General features: G+C 36.3%; 1 protein-coding gene across 12 annotated transcripts in view; it reads left to right on the top strand.

The window, feature by feature from the left end:
- Window positions 1-10804, top strand: part of LOC125768847 (uncharacterized) — a 63645-nt gene that overhangs the window by 11800 nt on the left and 41041 nt on the right. The gene's annotated exons all lie outside the window — the stretch shown is intronic.

The following is a 10804-nucleotide window of genomic DNA, read 5'->3' as shown; positions in this document are numbered from 1 at the left end:
GATAGGGCACGTTTTTGTATAATGCCACTTGTAATTTAATTGATGCATGTTCCCTTTAAAATTAACGCAAAATAATCAATTTTAAGTGTCATTTAGATGTGAAAGCATAATTCATTAAAACTTTCTTTAATTATTAAGTTTTTGTTTAACGATAAACTCCTGTAAATTATTTCTATAGATATAAAAATTAATGTTTATAATTTTATTAGCGCATTTTATGATGTTTACACTGTATCATGTGCTAAGGTTATAAACGCTCTTTTCAGTGCAATAAGATTTTTTTTAAATAAATTTTAGAACAATTTTTGACCCATCCATACCACGTAGTACTACGTGATAAGGAAATTCGGAGAAAGCAAAGGAAATTACATAATGATTTGTGCGGAACCGATTGTAAACGGTTGGCTGCACATTCATTAACATCCTTTTTCTGCCAAATGGGCATTATTCATTTGTAAATGATTTTTCATGCAATTCATTAACAATTAATGTGTATGCCCATATAATTGTGTTCACTCCTCCTGCGCGGTAGAAATAATTGGGACTGTGAGAAAAAATCAGGTTTTTATGTTTGTTGTTGTTTTTCCATATCGTCAGTTTGCTCACCGACGTTAGGGAAGCATTTGGTACGGCTGTTTAATGATACTGAATATTCGTACGGGAAGGAAGCTGCATCAACATTTCCTTCCGCTGCCGGTTCCGTAACCAGCAGCCGATCGAATCGAACGTGTGTGGAAAAGTGCGTCACATTGTGTAACAATTTGATTTTCAGCTACCGGGAAACCCTTGGTCACTGGTATGTCTCTGGGTCCGGCACTGTGTCCAATGCCTGTTACACAGGTGAGCGAGAAGTTGCGTGATTTTTGTTTGATTGATTGCCTCTAGGGAAAATGAAGTTATGCCTTTCCATGCCGTTCTGTATTGTTTTACGTTGTTTATGAGGTTTGGTCTGGTGGGTTTGTACTTTTTTCTCCTCGTTTTTATACTGCTGACATTACTACGCAGCGGGAGAGCGTGACCAGGCTAGTGAAGTTATTATGCGAGCGACCATTAAAAATGCAAATGAAACCTTAAATGAAACGCCAGAGGGCACATGCTGCCGCAAGCCCGTACCGATCAGTTCGGTAACGTTTTATTAAATGAAACAATCAGTTACAGCTATTGCGTTACGGAACCATTTCGCATTAGTATGATTATTGTTTGGAAAATGTAATACTTTTAATTTGTACACTGTTCAGCTTAGGAGATTATCGATTAAATACGGTTAACTCTTAAATATGATGCCTTCAAACGTAAATGAAATGACGAAAGCAAAAGCGAAGCAACTCAAACCAGAGGATCGATTCCGTTACCAAGGATACAGAAAGTGTGGATAAAGGCAAACAAGTGGTGAAAATTCACCACGAAAGTGGATCGAAACTCTTCCTCGAATTCTTCCAGTGGGCTGGGTGTAATGTACAATCAACGCGCAGTTTTATTTGTTTTAGATTGCACTGTTATACACCTTCAGATTGCCTCACTATCTATCTTTGTAGATAGCGAAAATCGTTGGCCGATTAATTATTAATTGATACAATCTGAGCTCGTTTCGAGAAAAAAATCCAGTACAACTGGTACCATTAGAATCCATTTCCAGCTAGTTTGGAAGAAAAAACTTTCTACCACGGTTTCGGAACCAACGTCGCAAGCGAAAACGGTCGTTAAAAGTTATCACAGCAATGGAAACCAGCAAAGGAAAGAAACTAAGCTCATTAATAAATCAATAACAATACACTCTGGTGACGGGTATTTTTTCTGGAGGCCAGAAAAAGATTGTGTGATTCGTTTTGGTAGCAACAAATGTTGCTGTTGAATGTATTTTTGATTGTTACATTAACTTGATGAACGTATATGGCGTAAAAAATAAATCCCAAAAACTCTAGCAAGCAAATATTGCCATACAAATAAATGTCCTTTTATACTGTAAGTTAGATTTTTGAACAATCAACTAGCAAATATGCTTGTTGTACAAAGAGTGCAAAATAAGTTCCTCAAAATGATCCTCAATTTACCTGTTAGATACGGCACCAACGATCTCCACAAATTAGCGCAAATACCAATGATCAGCGACAGGATAAGTACAAATTTGGATCGCCTTATAAATAGCAGCATGCAATCCAGTTCTACTCTTATACGAGATCTCTTTTTGTAAACAACGTAATAATTCTTTTTAGTAATAGGTTAATTATAAGATTTAATATTTTAAGTAGTTGTATGATAGTCCTAAGGTTTTGATATTTTGACGCAGGTCAAATCATGAAAGATTCACTTTCCACCTTATAATTGTTCTCATACCAATTCTTTATTCGTTAAATTACTTTAGCTCATAGTTTTCAAAACTTCAAAGAACTAAAATTCACACTATAGCGTAAATACCGAGTTGTAGTAAACCTATACAGTACAAACTATGTTCATGTACATTTATAACTTTATAATTGGATTAATAAATCTCACCATTTTTTGTTCTTAAAAAAAAAAAAAAAAAGAACAATCAACTAGCCAACATATTCATGAAAACGGTGTTTTTATGGCAATTTAATTTTTAAAAGATATTAAATTTTCTGTGATTTACATCGTTGTATTTTTCATTCCAGTTAAATCTCATATGTTAAAATAAAAATGATTAACTTATTAAACATACGATCTGGTTAATTAATTGCTATTTATTCTTGAAAACTATCACATCTATCTAAAAAACAAAAACAACGCACATATACCGTAACAACAATTGTATAGTTATTGCTTGTTGCAATAAGAATTTTCACAGGATTTGTTATCTAAATTTGTGATACTTTATACCGTTTGCCGTTTCGTTATCTTTCTTGTTACCAAAGGCAATGTCAATAATTAAATAACTCGTTGAAAAAGAAGCCATGTTGCTCAAATGCACTTCTATCATATAAGGTTTTTGTAATTTGGGCTTTAAACATCAAAAGCGTAATATTAGAAATTTGAAGCTAGTATTTCAATGTGTACAATATGTTCCAATACACAGTACAAACTGTAGCTCGTACATGTGATAGCATGGCATTTTGTTGTAGCAATTTAAACCATGCGAAATATTATAAGGGTATGCATCAAGAAAATTACATATTTTACCACATTTTGTGTACGGTTGGTTTTGTGTGAAACGAATTAGAAAAAAAGGACACGTTACACTCAGGTCAACAACCATTTACGATGACTGCATGGACATTAAACCCCAACAGTTGCATATGTGTATGGTGTCCTCTTTTTTATAGCATCCTACAACACACACCCTTCGCATGGTCAACAAACTCGATCCCTGGCAGGCGGAAGTTTTACAACGCTCTCCATCCAATGTTGGGCTAATCGGATGCACCATAAATTGGGTTTAAAAACTGGCCAGCACAGCATGATATTTTGCAACACTGCGGTTGAGGGATTTCCGGGGACGTACACTCTTGTGTGCGATCTCATTGTGAAAAACCACTGCATGGGTTCGTCCGGTGCTATGGAACCTACTTCCGGGGAACCTCACCGATGTTTTGTTTCTTTTGTTTTTTTTTGTAGCGACCTTACATGTGGCTTCAATGAAACAGCAGTTTGAACAGTTTTGTTTTCCTTTTTTGTATGGAATTTTTCTCACTCCTGTAAACAAGAATTTTGATGATCGGGGTAGGGTAGGCAAAGCTGCAGCACATCAATATTGATCACCTTACCGTGTTAGGCAGAGGATGATCGGTGCTAAGGTTAAGTTGTGTATCTTTTTTCGTGGAGAGTTTTTTTTAGTTCCATTCCATTATCATCCATTATGCTACAGTACAGAGGGATCATCGTAAGCTGCATTTAATGTTAAAACTACCCCTTTTTTACGTCCATTTTGTGGAACGGTTCGAGAGTAATAAAAGCGTGATGATGTATTTTTGTTGTTAGTGTTGTTCGTTTGCTTATTGAATGATTTCCATTTTTTCTGATTTTAATTTTCTAACCCAAGGGAATGGTTCATTTCATCAAGTAAAAGCATGCTCCGTACAAGAGACGATATAATACGTACGTAGTGCGAAAGTTAATACATCTTCAGATGGGCAATATGTGAGAAACATATTTTAGAGCGATTAAATCTTAGTTCTTTTGTTTTTTCCGTTCAGTTTGCTTCACAATAATAATAAAGCAAACTTAATGCATGTTGAAGAGAGATTTTTTAAAATTATTGTAAAATTTCAAAATCACTTAAATAAAAACAAAAAATTAATTTGATTTCCTCAATGAAATATAATCGCGGAAAGAATGAAAAATAATATCAAAACTTATGGAAAGCGTAGACAAAAAACAATCAAAACGAATAAAAGGATAGACCATATAAAAGACGCTTTAGGGGTATTAAGAGAAAAAAAACGTTCTGTTGGAAAACAATCCTTTTCCTCTTCGGTACCCTTTTTTAACATCTAATGAACCGTAAAATTCCTGGGATCATCGAACCACCGATGATTAAGTGAGTGCCTAGAGGGTTTCGATGCGAGAAAACCTAACACGTAAAGTGCATTTGTGAAACCGTTTATCGATGTACACCACCATCATTTGGGCACACATACATGCCTACAATGCCCACACATACACGTATATACATCCCGTAAAGCATCCCGTTTAACAGGATGATTGGTCAACCACGGATAGCTCGATTATCCTTCTTTTATGGTGCCTTCTTCTTTGTAGTTTTTTTATGGATGGTTCCGTTTTTTTGTGTGACTTTCTTTTGGGGCTGCAACCCGGCACCGGTTGACGGAGTTCTTTCCTTTTGGGGATATTCAGGGATATTCACCAGCATTTGCTCACCGTGCCTCATCGTACACTAACGACGGCTTGTCTAGCCGTTGTTGCTAGCTAAGGCAAAAGGGTCGAGTTTCGTTAGGACATTAGGCGACGAGCCGAGGCTCAAGCAAATGAAAATGGAAGAAGTTAAAATATGGCCGTTATAAAGTTACCATCGTAGTACGGTCATTCGCTCGCTACCCGGGATGTGTCACTTTCTCCACAAGCTTTCCGTACGTAAAAATTTTACGTTTTTCAACCTTTTAAGTGAAACAGTGTTAACACTGATGGTCGTGCCTATTTGTCGTCGGTCTGAAGGAAACAAAAATCTGGTGAGTGAGAAAAATGAATAAACAAAAAAATTGCAGAAAAGAATGTCAAACCCCATTTCGGTGGGTTATCTTCAAACAATTTGTTTTGTCAGAATAGATACAGCCTGCTGCTTCTTCATTGTCGTTTGCCAAGTAATGCCGCAATCAGATGGAAAGAGAAGAAAAGAGAAGAAAAGGGTCTTTATCGCATTTCGGATTGCGAATTCATAACGTATTGGGGTCTATTGAACGGGGTAGCTTTACTTGTAGCTTAGTAAGGAAGGAAGAAAGTATAAGAAGTGTGAAAAAAAGAGAAATCAAGCTCTTTTTTTCTCTAACGCCATTACTCACTGTAGTCCACATTGTGGGAACAGTAACTGACGATTGATGGTAGGGCAAATGAGGTGATAAAATGTAACCGTCAGAAGCCCCATTTTATTCAATCAACGGTTCGGGGGTAGTTTACAACCAATGTTGGAATTTTGGAAAGCTCTGAAGTGAAAGGGACTACAGATAAGACAATGTGCTATGCCGATTTAATTTCATTTAAAAAACAGGATTTTTTTAAAGCTTATATTTTAATTATGGAAAGGCCAGTGTAAGTGCATAAAATGTGTTATGCTTGTATGAAATATTAAATACTGCCGTTCATCAGCTTATCGTTTTTCAAAATGACAGTATAAAATGAGTCATTTAATAGCATGCTTTCCATTACCATGTACTAAATCTTATATCAGCCTCTATACTGATAATAAGCTAGAAAGGGAGTACTGGTAAAGTAGAAAAAATATTAAAGTAAGATTTTCTTCAAATATTGACTTTAATTTTGAAATTTGTTTCTATAGCATTTTAAACATATTTCTTATGTTGTCTTCCATAGATTCATATTCCTTTACGTTTGATGTGGTTGGACAAAGTTCCCATTTTAAATCAAAAAGATCATATAAAGGTCTTCCTTCGCTCATCTCAAATATAGCTCTACCTGCACGACCGTTTGATAATATTTTGTTGCCGCTCAAAACCACAAGCCGGGCATGAGGAATGGTTAAAACTTATCATGATTCTTCTTTGTATGATACCATACCGCCTGCCCGAATGTGGCTTATCGGTTGGCCTTTGCTGTGGTTTAAAGTTATTGACATCATTATATGTGGAATCCCGCCCGATAGTTCAATTTTAATATCGTTCTCTCGATTGATCGAATGTGTCCTTTTTGTAGGCGCTTCAATGAAGAAATACACAATACATGGTTGGAAGTATTGTTGATTCCTGAAACATTCTACCATGTGTGTGGTGTTCTTAGCAACAAAAACACTTGAGCATGGCGTGGTAGCGCCGGAAGTAATATGTTTTTGTGCATGTTGTCATAAAAGTTCCATCAATCATCAAGCTAGCTTTAACTTCATCTGCAAGCGGAGTGTGTCGCGGAGAAAAATATAAGCTTCTTGAAGAATGGAAGCTAGTTTGCGAAGAAAGTTGTCTGTAGAAAAACCTGTCAATGCTATAAGCGCGTTGGTAGTGCAATTTGGTAGATATCCCAAAGTAGAAAAAAGTACTACATACTACATATATACAGGGTATGTATGTGAGTGAAGCAGGTTAGTTTAGGTGTATTCTGCATCAGTGTTGAAACGAAACGAAAGCTTACTGCAAATCTTTCCAAGCAACGTCATCAAATTTCACCATCATTGCCGGATGGCTTACCGACCGTTCCCGTTTTTGGGACGCACAAGCATTAAATCCTTTCAAATTTTCATATCACTTCAAATTCTCTTCCCATGCGCTAAAAAAAAGGTCCCCGTGGGATCGGAGTCGGCTGCTCGAAACCGGGCTTAGGGACCGGGATAAGCGGTGGAAAGTTTTGTAATAAAAAAGTAATTTCATCTCACCGACATCATCTTGAAACCGTGCTGCTCAACATTTTGTTCGGGGCTTGGAATCTCGGCTGGGATGGTAAACCTTTCATTGCCTTCAACCTTTGCCGTTACTGCATCGCAGTGAGTGAACGTCCAGAATTGACGATGGGTTGTCATAAAGTATGAAGTGGTAACTATGGGCAGATTTTATGAGTACATTCTTCCGTTTTTGTGTCACTTTCCGTTCTGGTTATCATTATTTTTTTCCTCGAAGGGGTTTTTCCCCAATCAAATCCTTTCAGAATCTGGAATTAGGTGAAGTTACTTAGTGTGGCAGTTTATTTCCCTCTCATGATCTATATAATTGAGACGAAATGGCTGCTTGAACTCAAAAGTGAGAAATTGTTGGTAATGAAATCTGATGTGTTTACATGAAGCATTCTTGATTAAGTGTGTTTTCTAATTTATGTTGTTAAAGTTATTTGCAATAATTCCGTTTTTTTATTATATGAAAATGCCTTTATCGTTCGATAGCTTGTAATATTGTGAACTAATAGTTTGTTATGATATTTTATTGTTATCTTTTTTCGTCTTACTCTGATTATCTGCCAATAATCTCTCTTACTTTGTGAGTAGCGAGCCCAACAAAATAAGGATACATGTGTAAACAAACGGTGCTGAATAATAAATTGACCTTAATCCATCGATAGCACATCCGAGGAAAGGCATACAAACGATAAAAATGAGAAACATAATTGAAGCATACAAGCAAACCAGAATACAGGTGGAACGGAAGTGAAACGAATGTGAAGTACGGATCAACCTAATCCATAGCCAGATAAGCATACTATGGTGGCAGCTTTGTCGGTTGCGTTTTGCCACTAGTTTCGATTGACAAGAAGAGGGCTGAGGTTGATTTTGTTATAAAAAGAAAATGTCTGCAGCTAATCGAAAGTATTACTATCAGTCCGATCGATGGATTAGTCTGTCTGTTATGGTGCTTTTATTGTTTTATCGTTTTTACATTCTCCTTATTCTTATACAGTTTGCCAGTACGGGCTGGGGGCGTACGTGGTAGCGGCGCTGGTCTCTACACGACAAGGATCGTGTGTCAAATCTCTTCCGGACCGTACCATCGTACGCAGGGCTGCTAAGGGGAAGTCAAGGATAACCAGAAAAAGTTAACAATCACTTGAGGTTGTAGTGCTACTACAGCTTCTTATTTCGATGATAGAAATGCGTTTTATGTTTATGAAATATTGGTAAAAATGCAAAAAATTGGTGTCATTCCTGTTTTCGGCTGGATATTCCTGTTTTCCTGGCTGATTGTGTTCCTATTATTTTCGACACTACCAATAAGAGGCGGTAATAGTTTTAATCAACGAAAATAATTAGAACAATTAAGTTGTAAGCTCTATTCCAGAAAAATTTAGTAAAATTTATTGTTCAAAAATAGTTGAAGAAGTGATTTTATTTTGTCCGCTTTAGCATTCGAGCTAGCAGATTTTTATGATGGGACTTCATTTTGGGGAGAAAATGGAATGGGAGAAAATCATTTTCATTGTTATTATCATATCACAAAGACAAACAGCATTTGAATTTAAAATCACATTTTTGGCATTATAATTATCGAAAGTATAAACAATGAAAAAAGTAAATATCAACTGTTAAACGTTCCAATAATTCCAAATTCTCCATGAAAATTATAATATTTCAAGAAATATAATCGATATATACTGTCGATATAAATCCTGAAAAATCCTTCGTATTTGAAAGATAAATATTGGATTCTTTTGTTTTAAAACAGCTAGCTTGGAAGCTATTTTATGAAGTTTTTTTATATAATTTTGCTTTAATTGCAAACCTATTGAATAGAGGTACTCTTATTGAGTTTCGATATAATCTACTACACTATACGCCATCGTTTTCATACCTACACAACATGTGTCGTCCATTAACTTATTGCTAGCTGTCAGTTGAACAATATCAGATGTCGTCGGTTTACGTTCAATTTTAATGCAACTCTCTGTTTTATTCTGTATAGAATGAAAAGTGGGGAGGAATACCCATGGCAGCCTAAAGTAAAGATAAAACAAGCAAGCGAAAGGAATGCATGATAAAAGCAAAAAATAATTAAGATAGTATAGATCATCATCATTACCGATTTCCCACCTCCAAAAATGAAAATGCTCTCCAAATCCGGGATCGGAAGATTGCAAAAATTTTAACTGCAAACAAGCAATGACCTCACCGGGGAATTTTCTTCCCACTCATACTGGGTAGGATGTGTCACCGAAGGCCATAAATTTAAGTGACTATTATCTGCACTCGTAGTTGCTTAACAAGCGTTCGGTAGTATGACTCTTCAAGCCCTAGTACAATGCTGACTGGATTATCAGTTCACTTTTTGGAATGAAATTTTTCAGTTCTCTCATGCTTCGGAAAGGTTACGGCAGTAGGAGAAGGTTAAAATAATATTAACGGAACAACCAGGAATGGGGAGAGTAATGCAACGAACCGGTAATGGTAACGACGGGATAGCAGGATGTGCTGTCGAACGATTGGCCATAATCGTTCGCGGTGAATGGGTCACTTCCGAGAGGGTCGTGGCCATAATTACCGATTGAATGCTTTCCGGTTGAACGGAAGAGTGTATGTGTGTGCGTGTGTGCATTAACGTTGTGGTCCAGTGCTGGATGCAAGTGCAGCTTTAGTGTGGTACAGATGAAAATGTGTTTATACAGTGTGTTTGAGGTAAAAAAAAGTTTAAGTGCGTTTTGTTGTTTTAATTACAGAGATTTTGGATTGCCATACATTGTATGAAAAGTTTCTAAAGTGTTGTGGTAATATAAAAATCTAATATGTAATATAATAAGTTGCATTAATGCTTTATGCACGTAGTTGATACGGATAATAAAATCAAAGGGAATTTCTAATTAAACTTCACACTAATGTTCACGGGTAAAACGCTCATATTAAAGTATGTTCAAAAATCAATAAACTCATATCATGTAACGATGACAAACACCTGCGCCACACTGTAAAAGTTCATTTGTTCGAAGTAATCGAGTCGATTGATTTTATTGCAGCGCAAGATATTCGCACCACGCACCCTTGGCAACGGAGTCAAATAGCGAACGTAATATCCGGCACTGGTTGACGGGTCGCGCTTTTATTGTTTGCCCTTTGCACACTCCACTCCAAGAGTTGTTCATTACTTGCGAGAAACGCTTAGCTTGTTTGTTACACTAATGTTTCCTTTTGCGAGCGTTTTGCACCAGAAGGAAGGAATTTAATTTTAAAAAGCAACCTTCCCATTTGCCATTAGTGTGCTATGGTTGTGCGAAGGACGGGGCTTTCGGGTAAGCTCATTGCATTGTTGCATTACGAAATGGTGGTGCAGCTGGATTGAGTCCGTATAACGAAGCATACATATTAATTAGAGAATGCGATAAGCGCGAAGTGTAGCGTGAAAATTGATTCTTTACATTTGAAAGCAACACTGCCGGGTGCAATGCTGCAAAATGGGAAATGTATTACAGTTGTTGATATTTCTAACATAAATATACAATCTATTTACATTGCTCAGCGCGTGTGTTGAACATTAGTGTGATTTTGTGGTATTTAAAATGCTAAAGAGTGTTGCATAATGTAATGAAGTGCATTGTGGAAAGAAAATTATAGCAAGTGGATAAAGAGCTATAAATAAACTTAGTATTCATTGTTTTACTATAAAGCTAAACAAAATTAAATTGCGCAATGCTTTTTAATGTGATTCCTACGATGGAATAGTTATACTTTAATTTAGAAATGATCTTCTCACTT

The sequence above is a fragment of the Anopheles funestus genome, chromosome 3RL, assembly GCF_943734845.2.
Source record: "Anopheles funestus chromosome 3RL, idAnoFuneDA-416_04, whole genome shotgun sequence".
Classification (NCBI taxonomy): Eukaryota; Metazoa; Arthropoda; class Insecta; order Diptera; family Culicidae; genus Anopheles; species Anopheles funestus.
The sequence above is the reverse complement of the archived record's forward strand: the minus strand, read 5'-3'. Positions and strand labels throughout refer to the sequence as shown.